Below are 13,402 nucleotides of genomic sequence, written 5' to 3' on the forward strand. Positions count from 1 at the left end.
TCTCTTCTCTTCTCTTCTCTTCTCTTCTCTTCTCTTCTCTTCTCTTCTCTTCTCTTCTCTTCTCTTCTCTTCTCTTCTCTTCTCTTCTCTTCTCTTCTCTTCTCTTCTCTTCTCTTCTCTTCCTCCCTCCCTCCCTTCCTTCTTTTCTTCCTTCCCTCCCTTCCTCCCTTCATTCCTCCCTTCCTCCCTCCCTCTCTCCTTTCCTCCCTCCCTCCCTCCCTCCCTTTCTTCCTTCCTTCCTTCATAAGAAGATGGTTGGTCATTGCTGTATGGTCTCTACAGCCTAGAAAGGAAGGACATTGCTAGGGGCAGAGTGTTTAGAATCTCAGAACACAGAGACCATTCGGGCTAACCCAAACCTGAAGAAGAGCGTTTTTAGGATGATGAAGGTCCTTGAGGTCATGTCATAAGATGATTCCTTGTTCTCTCATCTTTGAAATGGGAATAATAATAGCATCTACATCCCAGGGTTTTTGTGTGGATCAAATGAGATAATAAGGCACTTCACAGAGTGTAAGGCACTATAGAAATGCTTTCTGTTATTATAATTATGGTTAACCTACAGAAGAAGAAGGTGGCTGGGGGGAAGGTGGAATCAAAGAATTCCAGACTTTGAGAGTAGCCAGGAACCTCAGGGGCATCTAGTCCAACCCACAATTATAAGAATTAATAGTTATATAGCAATTCAATATTTGCATTAAATCAAAACACTTTGTTTATTTTCTCTTATTTGATCCCTATGAGGTAAGTGCTATTATTATCCTTATTTTACAGATGAGGAAACTGAGGTTGAGAAATGTAACATGACTTGCTTGAGGTAACACAGCTAGAAAGTGTCTCAGGCAGGTCTTCATGTCTCCATGTCCAGTGCTCTACCCACTGAGCCACCTAACTACTTTCCACAAAAGGAATCATAAAGCAAGATCCCTGACATGAGTTTCTAGCCTTTGTTGGAAGATCTCCAATGAGGGAGAACCCACTGGTGCACTCTATATGGAGAGCAGCATTGCAGGGGCACCTTTTGTATTAGAGAACAATTGTCATCGAGCGAGACACTCTAGAGCCTGGAGGGATCATTTGCACATATAAACTATTGATATAATATAAGCTATATGCAGGGGACAAATCTCTGATACTTGTGCAACTCCAGACTCCTAGAACCCTAGCCTTCTAGGAGCTGGCTGAGATGATGAGGATGGTGCTGATGATGGGGATGAAGGTAATGGTGATGATGGTGATGGAGATGGTGGTGATAGTGATGGTGCTGGTGGTGCTGGTGATGATGGTGATGGAGATAGTGGTGATAGTGTTGGTGGTGATGGTAATGGAGATGGTGGTGATGATGGTGATGGAGATAGTGCTGATGGTGTTGGTGGTGATGGTAATGGTGATGATGGTGATGGAGATAATGGTGATGGTGTTGGTGGTGATGGTAATGGAGATGGTGGTGATGGTGGAGATGGTAATGGAGATGGTGGTGATGATGATGATGTGATAATGGTGATGGAGATGGTGGTGATAGTGGTGGTGATGGTGGTGATGGTGATGATGGTGATGGAGATAGTGGTGATGGTGATGATGGTGATGGAGATGGTGGTGATAGTGGTGGTGATGGTGGTGATGGTGATGATGGTGTTGGAGATAGTGGTGATGGTGTTGGTGATGATGGTAATGGAGATAGTGGTGATGGTGATGATGGTGATGGAGATGGTGGTGATACTGGTGGTGATGATGGTAATGGTGATGATGGTGTTGGTGGTGATAGTGACAATGGTGATGGTGATGGTGATGAAGCAGCTCTAGTGTACTTGGAGGTGTGTAAGGCACCTTACATCCATAATTTCATTCCATAGTTGAGATCAGAAAGCTGTTCCAATTCTACAGTGAAAATGAAATCCAGGTACAACAAAAAACTTTAGAACAAGCCAAAGACTCTCACATCTCAGAACCAGAAGGGACTCCAGTGGCCATCTATTCCTATCCATACCTGGAAAAAAACCCAACCAATCAACAAACGTTTATGAAGCACCCGCTATATCCTGGGCAGTATGCTAGGCAATGGACACAATTGAAGTAATTCTTGCCCTCTAGGAGGTTACATACTACCTAAAAGCAGCAGCCTGTATCTAAACCAAGTACAAAGTAACTCGGTGGGGGGGTGGGGGTGGCGGGGAGTAGCTGGGAGGATCAAAGAAACCTTCATTCAGAAGTCGATTCTTGTACTGGATTTGAAGGCTGCTAGGGATTTGAAGGGGGCAGAAAGGCACTATAATGCACAGAGTACTTCCTGAGTTCAAATCTGACATAGCTGTGTGTCTCTGGGCAAGTTGCTTAATTCTGCCTCAGTTTCCTCATCTGTCAAATGAGCTGGTGAAGGAAATGGCAAAGCATTCCACTGTCTTTGTCAAGCAAACCCCAAATGGTGTCACAAAGAACCAGACTTGCCTGAAAATGACTCACTGAAGAGATTCCAAGAGGTGGAATTCAAACACGCTCCAGCCATAGGAAATAGCCCGGAGAGGAGAGAGTGTTGTCTAAACAGCAACTATTTCTGTACAGAGTTTCAAGATTAAGGAACACAGGATCCTTTGGTTAGACTATGGCATGTGCTGAGAAGGGCTGAGAGCCTGGCATACAGTGGACACTTAATAAGTGTGGATTGACTGACTGCTTAAAAGGGAATAATATGCCAAATCTGGAAAGATAAGAATTGCCAGGGGGTGAAGGCTTTAAATGCCAAGAAAAAAAGAATTTCCATTTGATAATATGGGCAATAAGCAGCAGAGTTTTTAAAGCTGGGGGCTGACATGATTAGACATGTGCTATGCAAAGATCATGGACAGCCAAACAGAGGATGAAGAGACGTGAGACAGGAAGATCCAGCTCCTGCAAAAGTCCTGATGATGAGGGCAGTGACCATGTGAGAGGAGAGAGAAAAGAAGCTACTCTGGAGGTGCTGGGAAATTCAAAATGGCAGAAATTGGCAACTTCTTGGATATCTGGGGCTCGTGAAGGTAAGCCACTCAAGGGTGACCTCAAGGTTGTGAATGTGGGTGGCCAGAAGGATGATGGTGCCCATCTACAAAAAGTAGGAAATTTGAAAGATGGGTAAGAGAAGGAGGAAAATAAATCCTCTCTCCGTGTAATCCTGGCTACCATAAGCCACCAGGGATGCTTGGAGTTCACTAAAACTCCTGGACCTTTCTCAAATCCCCTGCTATGTAACCAGGCCACTCATCTTTTTTCTGAGAAATTGATTTTTTGAACCCAAGTACAAGACTTTTCATTTGGCCCTATTCAATTTCATCTCATCCAGCCAGCCCAATACCTTTGCCTGTCAGGACCTCTATTAATCTTGACTGTGCCACATGGCCTGTAAGTCAGTGCTTCTTAGCTTTGAGTCATCTGCAGATCAGAGAGGCACACTGCCTATTTTTTGATCCCAATCATTTGGAGAACAACAGTACATCATCCCACATAGATTGATCCCTGGGGCACTCCACCGGAGACTCCTTCCCACCATGGCGGAGAGCCATGAATGACTTCTTTTTCTTTTCTTCCTGAGATTGAATTTCTTTTTTTTTTAATTCTTTTTTTTTATTTTAAACCCTTAACTTCTGTGTATTGACTCATAGGTGGAAGATTGGCAAGGGTAGGCAATGGGGGTCAAGTGACTTGCCCAGGGTCACACAGCTGGGAAGTGTCTGAGGCCGGATTTGAACCCAGGACCTCCCGTCTCCAGGCCTGGCTCTCCATCCACTGAGCTACCCAGCTGCCCCTCTGAGATTGAATTTCAGTTGTCCAGATTGCTGGTCTTTGCCTTGTAGGTTGGAAGACCGGCAGACCTTAGGTAGGAGTCTCTGCATTGCAGCCGTTGACACTGAATCCTCTCTCTGGTGAGTTCTTCGGTCCTCGGGCAACAGAAAATCGCCAGGCTAGACCAGAACGGCCAACCGTGTTTACTTGCAATGTTCTGTAGGAACAGAGTAGAGAAGGCTTGCTTTGGGGAAGAAAAAAAAAAAGCTGAAGGTTCTGTTTTCCGAGGGCACAGAAAAGAGACAAGAATCCTCTCGGCTCATCTCCTAACATGGAAGAGGTGAGCTCATCGCTTCCCAGAATGCCGTGAACAATAACGACAAAAGCCACCACAAGGCCTTGCATCCAAATTGCGCTTTCTCCTTTCTCCTGGGCTTCCTCCTCTAACCCTGGTGGTCTGTTTACGGGTATGTCGTCCTGGAAACAGAGGCAAACAGTGGAGATGAAGAATGACTCCCAGATGAGGGCCCAGAGAGAGGAGTAATGGAGAACCAGCTGGAGCCGTCCCTCAGCAGATGGGAATCTTTATTTTCTCCACATAAGAGACGCAGACAAACCATTTGGAGTTATTGAAGATTCCCAACCACAAACAGGATTTGTTCAAAAAAAAAAAAAAATCAACATGTCCAACTTGGTATTATTTCGGTTTCGACTCCAGTAGTTGCCGGCGGTCAGTGAGTCAGCAGGAATGTTGGTCCAGTCGGACGTGGAAAGGTGAAGGGTGGCCAGCTGCGGCCTGAACCGATGGCCTCCAGAGGCAGCCGGTGGCCAAGCCTTGGAGGGCTCCACACGGGAATGGCTAACCGCTCTCTCGTCTCCTGTTGGAACCGACGTGTTGTTCTCTAGACCGCAGGGCGAGACTCCAAGTCAGCTAGAAGGACGGAGCGCCTGGAGAACCGGCCCTCAGGAGTGCCTCTCGGGGCTTGGGCCCGGGCTCTTGACCTCAGCCATGGGAGCACGAGGCGTCCCCCAATGGCTGAGCTGTTGGGAAGTGGTCCAGCACCCATCTCTGCTCGAGGAGCTCCAAGAAGAGGGAGACGACTCCCCTCGGAAAATCCATTCCACGTCTGGATAGCATTCCTTGTTGAAAGATCTTTTTTCTGATGATAAGCCAACGTTTTCTCTCAAGCCCACAGTCCCTAGTTCTTTCCTTTGGGGCCAAGCAGAACAAATCAAATCTTTCTTTAAACCCTTCACTTCTGTGTATTGGCTCCTTGGTGGAAGAGTGGTCAGGGTAGGCCATGGGGGTCAAGTGACTTGCCCAGGGTCACCCAGCTGGGAAGTGTCTGAGGCCGGATTTGAACCTAGGACCTCCCGTCTGTAGGCCTGACTCTCCATCCACTGAGCTACCCAGCTGCCCCACAAGACAATCTTATAAATATCTCAAGACAGCTGACACATCCCCACGTGGCCCCAAAAGATCCTGACAGGCTAGCGAGTTGGGTTGAATCTAACAGGGCAAAGTTCCAAAGGGGCAAGATGGTGGAGGTGTGGTTAGATAGCAATTTGTCCGAAATGGTCTAGGGGTCTTAGTGGACCACAAGCTTGACTACCCCAACATTAAATTTAATAATAGCTAAGACTTATTTATATAGTACTTACTCTCTTCTAGGCTGGGTGCCTTTAAGGACTTCATGATTATATTTTCATTTGATCCTCAGAACAACCCCAGGAGGTAGTATTAGTATTATTCTAAGAGATAGCTCATGGAGCGAGGGAGGGAGCAGAATTTATCAGGAAATGTAGGATACGAAAGCAAAAAAAAGTCAATAAAAACTAAAATTTAATACTGTTCAAAAAGAAAGACCCAACATGCAAGAATAGCGAGCTGGCAGTCCTGCTGTGGTCTGCCCCGTTCTAGGTGCTACAACTTGGGAAGGACGTTGATGTTCTAGAGCAGTGATGGGCAAACTACAGCCTGCAGGCCAGATGCAGCCTCCTGAAATGTTCAATCCTTCCTAATCTGATGAATACAACGAGGAGGATACAATACAATGAAACTTTGAAAGAGCTGCCTTAGAAACAGACAGACAGAGGAGCATTTCCTTTCCTTTGGCCCCTCTTTAAATGTTTGCCCATCACTGGACTAGAGTGTCCAGAGGATGGTAATAAAGCTAGTGAAGGGCCTGGAGTCTTTGTTACATATACAACAGCTGAAGGAAATGCATGGACTTAACCAGGAGGAATAATTTAGGGGAGGGGTGGATGGTAGGTCCAGGGAGGTCCTGGGTTCAAATCTGGCCTCAGACACTTCCCAGCTGTGTGACCCTGGGCAAGTCACTTGACCCCCATGGCCCACCCTGACCACTCTTCTGCCTTGGAGCCAATACACAGAAGTTAAGGGTTTAAAAAAAAAGATCTCTTGGCACCTGGGTAGCTCAGTGGAGTGAGAGTCAGGCCTAGAGACGGGAGGTCCTGGGTTCAAACCCGGCCTCAGACACTTCCCAGCTGTGTGACCCTGGGCAAGTCACTTGACCCCCATGGCCCACCCTTACCAATCTTCCACCTATGAGACAATACACCGAAGTACAAGGGTTAAAAATTAAAAAAAAAAAAAAAAAAAAAAAAAAAAAAAAAAAGATCTAAAGATCTCTTAATCCTATTTACCTCAGTTTCCTCAACTGTAAAATGGAGGCTCTAATAGTTTTTTTGTGAGAATTTAACAAGATATTTGTAAAAACCACATAAGACAGTGCCTGGCACAGAGTAGGTACTTAATAAATGTTTATTCCTTCTACTCCCTTTCCCTGAAAGGGCAGAGTTCTGGGCAATGGGAAGAAGTTAAAGAGATGCAAAATCCTGGGTTTGCTAAAGGAGCATTTGCTGAACAGTTAAAGAAAGGAAAAAAAAAATTAAACTCCTAACAATTAAAATTGTCCAAATGTAGTGTGGAATGGGACAACTAAGTGGCTCAGTGAATAGAGAGTTAGGCTGGAACTGGAAGGTCCTGGGTTCAAATTTGACCTCAGACACTTTCTAGCTGTATGATCCTGGGCAAGTGGCACTTTAACTCTCATCGCCTAGTCCTCACCACTCTTCTGCCTTGGAATCAATACACAGTACTAATTCTAAGATGGAAGAGGAAGGTTTTAATAAACAGCCAGCCAGCCAGATAGATAGACAGACAGACAGACAGACAGATAGACAGATAGATCAATAGATAGATAGATAGATAGATAGATAGATAGATAGATAGATAGGCAGATATATAGACAGACAGACAGACAGACAGACAGATAGACACAGACAAACTGATAGATAGACAGACAAATTGATATAGACAGACAGATATACAGACAGATAGACTGATAGATAAATAGACAGACAGACAGACAGACAGACAGACAAATAAACAAACAAACAAATAAAAGGCTCCCTCCGGCGAGGTGGGTCTCTGAGAGGCTGGACCCCAGAGAGCTCTTGTCCGAGGACATCCTGGCTGAACCAGCATCCTCCTCCACTCCGGATCTCCCCTCTTCCCGAGAACTGGACCGATGATGGCCTCCAGGCAACAGGGAGTCAGAGAGGGAGAAAGGCGGCCGTAGAGGGGACCAGACCTGAACAGAGCACTTGTGTGTTCTGCTCACAGCGGAGCGTGGCAGCCCCTGCTCGGGCCACTGTAGATGGACGGTCAGCTCGGCAGAGGCTCGGGCCTTGCAGGATAACGGATGCGATTTGACTTCTCAGAGAGTAATCTCTGAGAAAAAGGAGATTAGGGGCAGCTGGGTAGCTCAGTGGAGTGAGAGTCAGGCCTAGAGACGGGAGGTCCTGGGTTCAAATCCGGCCTCAGACACTTCCCAGCTGTGTGACCCTGGGCAAGTCACTTGACCCCCATGGCCCACCCTGACCACTCTTCCACCTATGAGACAATACACCGAGATTAAGGGTTTAAAAAAAAAAGAAAAAGAAAAAGGAGATTCCAAGTGACATTCAGAAAGGAAGCTGCAGCTTTAAGCAGTCACAGTCACGGGGCCTTGCTGTGCCTTTCCTGGGCCGCTGTCTTGCCTGCCCGCTTTGGGCTCGGCCCCATGAATGCTCCCTCCAGCTCTAGGAGTTTCTTCTGTGGAATCCCGGCCGCGGCCGTCCAGCCTGGCCCTGCCAGGGGGGAGCCCTCCGCCTCCCGAGCCATCGTCCCCTTCTGCTCACAGACGGCTTCCGGGCTTGGTGCAGAGGCTCCGAGCAGGAGGTCCCTGTGGCCGAGGCAGGTTGGGGGCTCCCCGAGCAGGGTGGCTGGCTGGGCGGGCAGGACATTCCGCACGCGCCTCTCCTGCCCATCAGGCGGGAGCTCCCTGCGCTGGCTGGCAGCTACCTTCTTACACATGCTTAAACCGCCGCCGCGTGTAAATTCACCAAACCACAAAACCACAGAGCCGGGACCTAGAAACAGGTGGCCGCTCTGCGGCAGAGCCATTGAAAGGTTAACTCAACATTTCACAGGCAGAAGAAGCCAAGGGAGGAGGGCGGGAGGCAGAGGGAGGGCCGGGGGACTTGGCTCACACGAGGATTTATGGGCTTTTCCTAAAAGGAGGCTGGAGAGCTGCTGGTGACTTGGACCCAAGAACAATGGGCATGTCTGAGGGCCAAGCAGAATCCAGGGGCTTTCAGCTATGACAGGTCAAACCCTTCGGAAAAGAACTCCCTGAAATGTGGAGAGTTTGGTCAGATTCAGTGGGGGCGACCCCTCCCTTCCGGTGACCCACCTCTGCGAGCCCAGGAAAAAAGCAAGAGACCTTGGAGCAATCCCTGCACTTTTGCAAAGTCCAAGAACTAGGGGGGTCCTGCTGCGGCCATAGAGAGTGCTTTGGGTCTGCTTTTAGAGCCTGTTTATTTGACTGACCGTCACATTTCCAGATTGAATAAGCGGTAGAGAAGATGCTGGAACCCAGGAACACGGAGGCAAGGGAGCAACGGAAGAACTTCCAGGCTTGTCTCTCCCAACTGGGTGACTTTTCCTCTCTTGGCCTCCGTTTTCTTATATCTATATAATGAAAAAGGCCAGTTGTGAAAGGAGGGAGAGTTGAAAGGGATTCGCTCTAAATTTCCTTCAATTCTAGAACCATCGATTAAGCCCTCAACAAGCCTAAAAGCTGTAATATATCTGGCGTTGCCTAGCAGAGTTTAGGGATACTGACACCAGAAATGAAGTAATCCCTGCCTGCAAGGTGCTTGCAGTCTACTGGGAGAAACAACATAATTACAAATGCAAATTACATACAAATACAATATAGAAAATATGCATGTGACATATAATGTGTTATATACAAAGTACTTCAGATCGAAGTGAGATGTGGGAGGATTGTCAATGTTTAGTAATATGAGTCTGTGTCTATGCCAATGTCTATATTTATGCCCATGACTGTCTCTATGTCAATGTCAATGTCAATGTCTATGCTCATGTCTATGTCAATGCCTATATCTATGACAATATCAATGTCTATATCTATGCCTATGACTATTTATGCCAATATCTATGTCTATATCTATGTTAATGTTTATGTCCATGACAATATCGATGTCTATATCTATGCCTATGACTATGCTATGCCTATGTCTATATCAATGCTAATGTCTATGTCTATATCTATGTTAATGTTTATGTCTATGCCAATATCGATGTCTATATCTATGCCTATGACTGTTTATGCCAATATCGATGTCTATATCTATGTTAATGTTTATGTCCATGACAATATCGATGTCTATATCTATGTCAATGCCAATGTCTATGTCTATATCTATGTTAATGTTTATGCCAATGTCTATATTTATGCCCATGACTGTCTCTATGTCAATGTCAATGTCTATGCTCATGTCTATGTCAATGCCTATATCTATGACAATATCAATGTCTATATCTATGCCTATGACTGTTTATGCCAATATCGATGTCTATATCTATGTTAATGTTTATGTCCATGACAATATCGATGTCTATATCTATGCCTATGACTGTGTCTATGCCTATATCTATGTCAATGCCAATGTCTATGTCTATATCTATGTTAATGTTTATGTCTATGCCAATATCGATGTCTATATCTATGCCTATGACTGTGTCTATGCCTATGTCTATGTTTATGCCAATATCTTTGTCTGTATCTATGTAAATGTTTATGTCTATGACAATATCGATATCTGCATCTATGCCTATGACTGTGTTTATGTCAATGTCTATATCTATGTCAATGCCAATGTCTATGCCTATGCCAGTTTCCATATCTATAGCTCTGCCAAAGTGAATGTCAGTACCTGTCTTTGTCTATGTCTGCCTCTATGCCCATTCCTTTGTAAATATCTATATAATTGTCAAAGGTTGTGCCAACTTCTGTATTAAGTCTTGGTCTCTGCTTTTGGGACTATTTTTATAATGTGGAGACTAAGTAGGCAGTCTGAAATTTGGGTTGAATAGAAGCCTCATGATAAGGTTCCCTGGCAAAAAAATTCTCCCAACCATGAACCAGTCTTAACAAAGATACTTCTGGTAAAGAGTCAGCTCTTTGGGTTAATCTTTAATCACTTTAAAAATCAAATAGCCATTAACCTCATATAATAACATCAGTTATTCACATTTGAGTAAGAATTCATTTATCGATTAATCAATCAATCCCCAAATATTTATTAAGAGATTGTTATGGCATTTATGATGATACAGAAAGTAGTCAAAAACAGCCCCTGCCCTCAAAGAGCTTACATTCTTCTGGGGAAACCAATATAAACATAGTTAGGTATGGGCTAAAAAACATACAAAAACAGATAGAGGTAACCTGGGGGTGGGGGCACCCCACAAAAGAAAGTGGAATTTGTGCTGAGTGTCTAAGAATGACCGGGATCCCAACAAACAGACATGAAGAGGAAGAACAATCTGAGCACTTTGTCTGGGAAGAATGGTGTCAATAGGAGGAGAAAAGAAATGAGGGGAGAGCCCAATTCTCAGCTTTACTCTAAGTCTACCCTAGTTTGGGCATTCCCATGAAGACATTCTCTTCTCAGATGAGGGAAGGTCCAAGATCTCACTCTGTGTTGCTTTCCCAGTCTGCTGGAGAGTGTCTGTGATTTGTATATGAGAGGAAGAAGAACTACAGAGGTTTTCTCTCTGTCTCCCCATCCCCAGCAATAAGCACACAATAAAGATTTGTTGAACCATCTGTGAGTATTCATCCACGTGCCCAAATCATGATATACACATGCCAGGGCATGTAGGCTCTTCCCTCTATGTTGCCAGCAGAGGATGTTTCTTTCTTTAAAAAAAAAAAAATCCTTATCTTTGATCTTAGAATCAATATTGTGTATTGGTTCCAAGGCAGAAGGGCAGTAAGGGCTAGACAGTGGGGGTTAAGTGACTTGCCCAGGGTCACACAGCTGGGAAGTGTCTGAGGCCAGATTTGAACCCAGGACCTCTCATCTCTAGGCCTGACTCTCTATCCATTGATCCACCTAGCTGACCCCAAAAGGGTGTTTATGGGAATATACATAGGCATCCAACCACCTGAGTTTGTGTCTCGAACCCTAGTACCAGAGTCTGAGATTCAGCTACAAAACCTGAGGATCCCAGCATCTCAGAGGCCAGCCTTAAAAGTCCCAGCCCACGGGCAGCTGGGTAGCTCCGTGGATGGAGAGTCAGGCCTAGAGACGGGAGGTCCTGCGTTCAAATCCGGCCTCAGACACTTCCCAGTTGTGTGACCCTGGGCAAGTCACTTGACCCTCATGGCCCACCCTCACCACTCTTCCACCTAGGAGCCAATACATAGAAATTAAGGGTTTAAAAAAAAAAAAAAGTCCCAGCCCAATATGCTTCCCATGTCATGAGGTGCAGCGTGTGGGCTAATGAGAAATGTGCTGGCTCTGGAGTCACAAAGACCTACTTCCAGCTTCCGACACTTACTAGTTGTATGACCCTGAATAAATCACTGGATTTCTCCAGGCCTCAGTTTTCATATGCCTTAAATGGGGATAACAATAATGCTTCCTGCCTAGGGTTGGGAATCCAAATGAGGCAATAAAGCCTTAAAGTACCACTGAAGCGTTCGTTAGTGCTACCAGGCCTTTGGCCAGGGCCCGGTTTCACTGGGTCTGGAGCAGACAAAAGCGAGGAGGGGAGCAAGAAGCCTCCGAGCCTCACTCCGCGGGCCGTGCGGAGCTGAATCAAGGGATCTGGGCCCAGTGGCCGGCCAGCCTCTGCTGGAGGCCTGCAGGGAGGGCGGGCCTCTCCTCAAACCCAGAGAAAGCCCGTCTCGCTTTGGGATGGTCCTCATCGCCAGCCCTTCCCCCCATGACAAGCCTAAAGGGCTTCCCATGAGTCTCTCCCTCACGGGTCCAGCTGCAGACGTTCTCCCTCTACGTCTCCTCTTCTCTAGCCTCAACATCTGGATTGTCTTCAGGTCGTCCTGGCATGGCAAGAACTCCGGGCCCTTTGCCGCCTCTGCGGATGGCGCTCGGTCCAACGCCGGGCACTGCGCTAAGGCCCAGAGAGGCAAAGAAGGGCAAAAGCCTGGTCGCTGCCCTCCCTCTCTAGCTCTGAGCCTACACAGGGAGCGCCGATGGCTTCCCAGGGACAAGTGAGAGGTACGTTCTGGCGGAGGCGGCGGGCCTAGCGAGCGCTGGTGACCCTGGCATCCTCTCAGCGCCCCCAGGCAGCCTCTGAGACCCCAGGCAGGCCTCTGCCTGTATCCGTGACCCAGCTGTCCCTGCGAGTATCCCAAGACGTGCCTGGGAAGGTGTAGACACGGTCATTCACGCTTCACTGGCCGCTGCACTCACAGGGGCCACTCAGATTGGCGTTTCTGACTCTGAAGCTCTCAGGGACACTCCTTGGAGCCAGACGTGGGGGGTCCTGGAATTCCTTCTCTGTCCTCAGCGTCTGGGGAGGATCCAGTGTAGACGGCCTCTCTTCTGCAGCCAGTTGTTGTAGAGTCCCCTGGGAGAACAGAGAGGCCGCTCGACCACACCGGCGCACAGCCTGTGCGTGGCAGAGATGGGACGTTGAACCCAAGACTTCCTGACTCCCAGGGCAGCTCTCTGCTCTGCCGTGCTGCCTGTTTATAGAGAGTCAGAGACAGAGACGTAGAGAGACAAAGACAGAGAGAGAGATACTCCCAGAGACAGACTGAGAGAGGACGAGAGGCACAGAGAGAGAGACAAGAGGAGAGACACAGAGACAGAGAGATACTCCCAGAGACAGACTGAGAGAGGACGAGAGGTACAGAGAGAGAGAGAAGAGGAGAGACACAGAGACAGAGACAGAGAAATAGAAACAGGCGTCATGAGAGACAGACAGAGACAGAGAGCCGTGCAGAGACAGGGAGATCCAGATCCCTAATAAACAAGCTTCTGTGGATATCAGAAATCCAAATTTGAGTTAATGAACTGAGGCACACGCTGGCTCGCCTGGGCCCTTCCTTGGTGGTCCCAGAGCTGCATTTCATCTGAGGGGGGTGGGAGGGTGGCACCGCCTGCCTTGTGGCCCCCCCCCCGCCTCCCCCGGAGGAACATGTGACCCTCCCTAAGAATGTCTTCCCCAAAGCTATCTACTGAGTTCCTTGAAAAAAAAAAATGGGTATTTTTATTGGCACCAGATGTGAGTTTCCTA

This window comes from Gracilinanus agilis, chromosome 6 (genome assembly GCF_016433145.1).
Source record: "Gracilinanus agilis isolate LMUSP501 chromosome 6, AgileGrace, whole genome shotgun sequence".
Lineage (NCBI taxonomy): Eukaryota > Metazoa > Chordata > Mammalia > Didelphimorphia > Didelphidae > Gracilinanus > Gracilinanus agilis.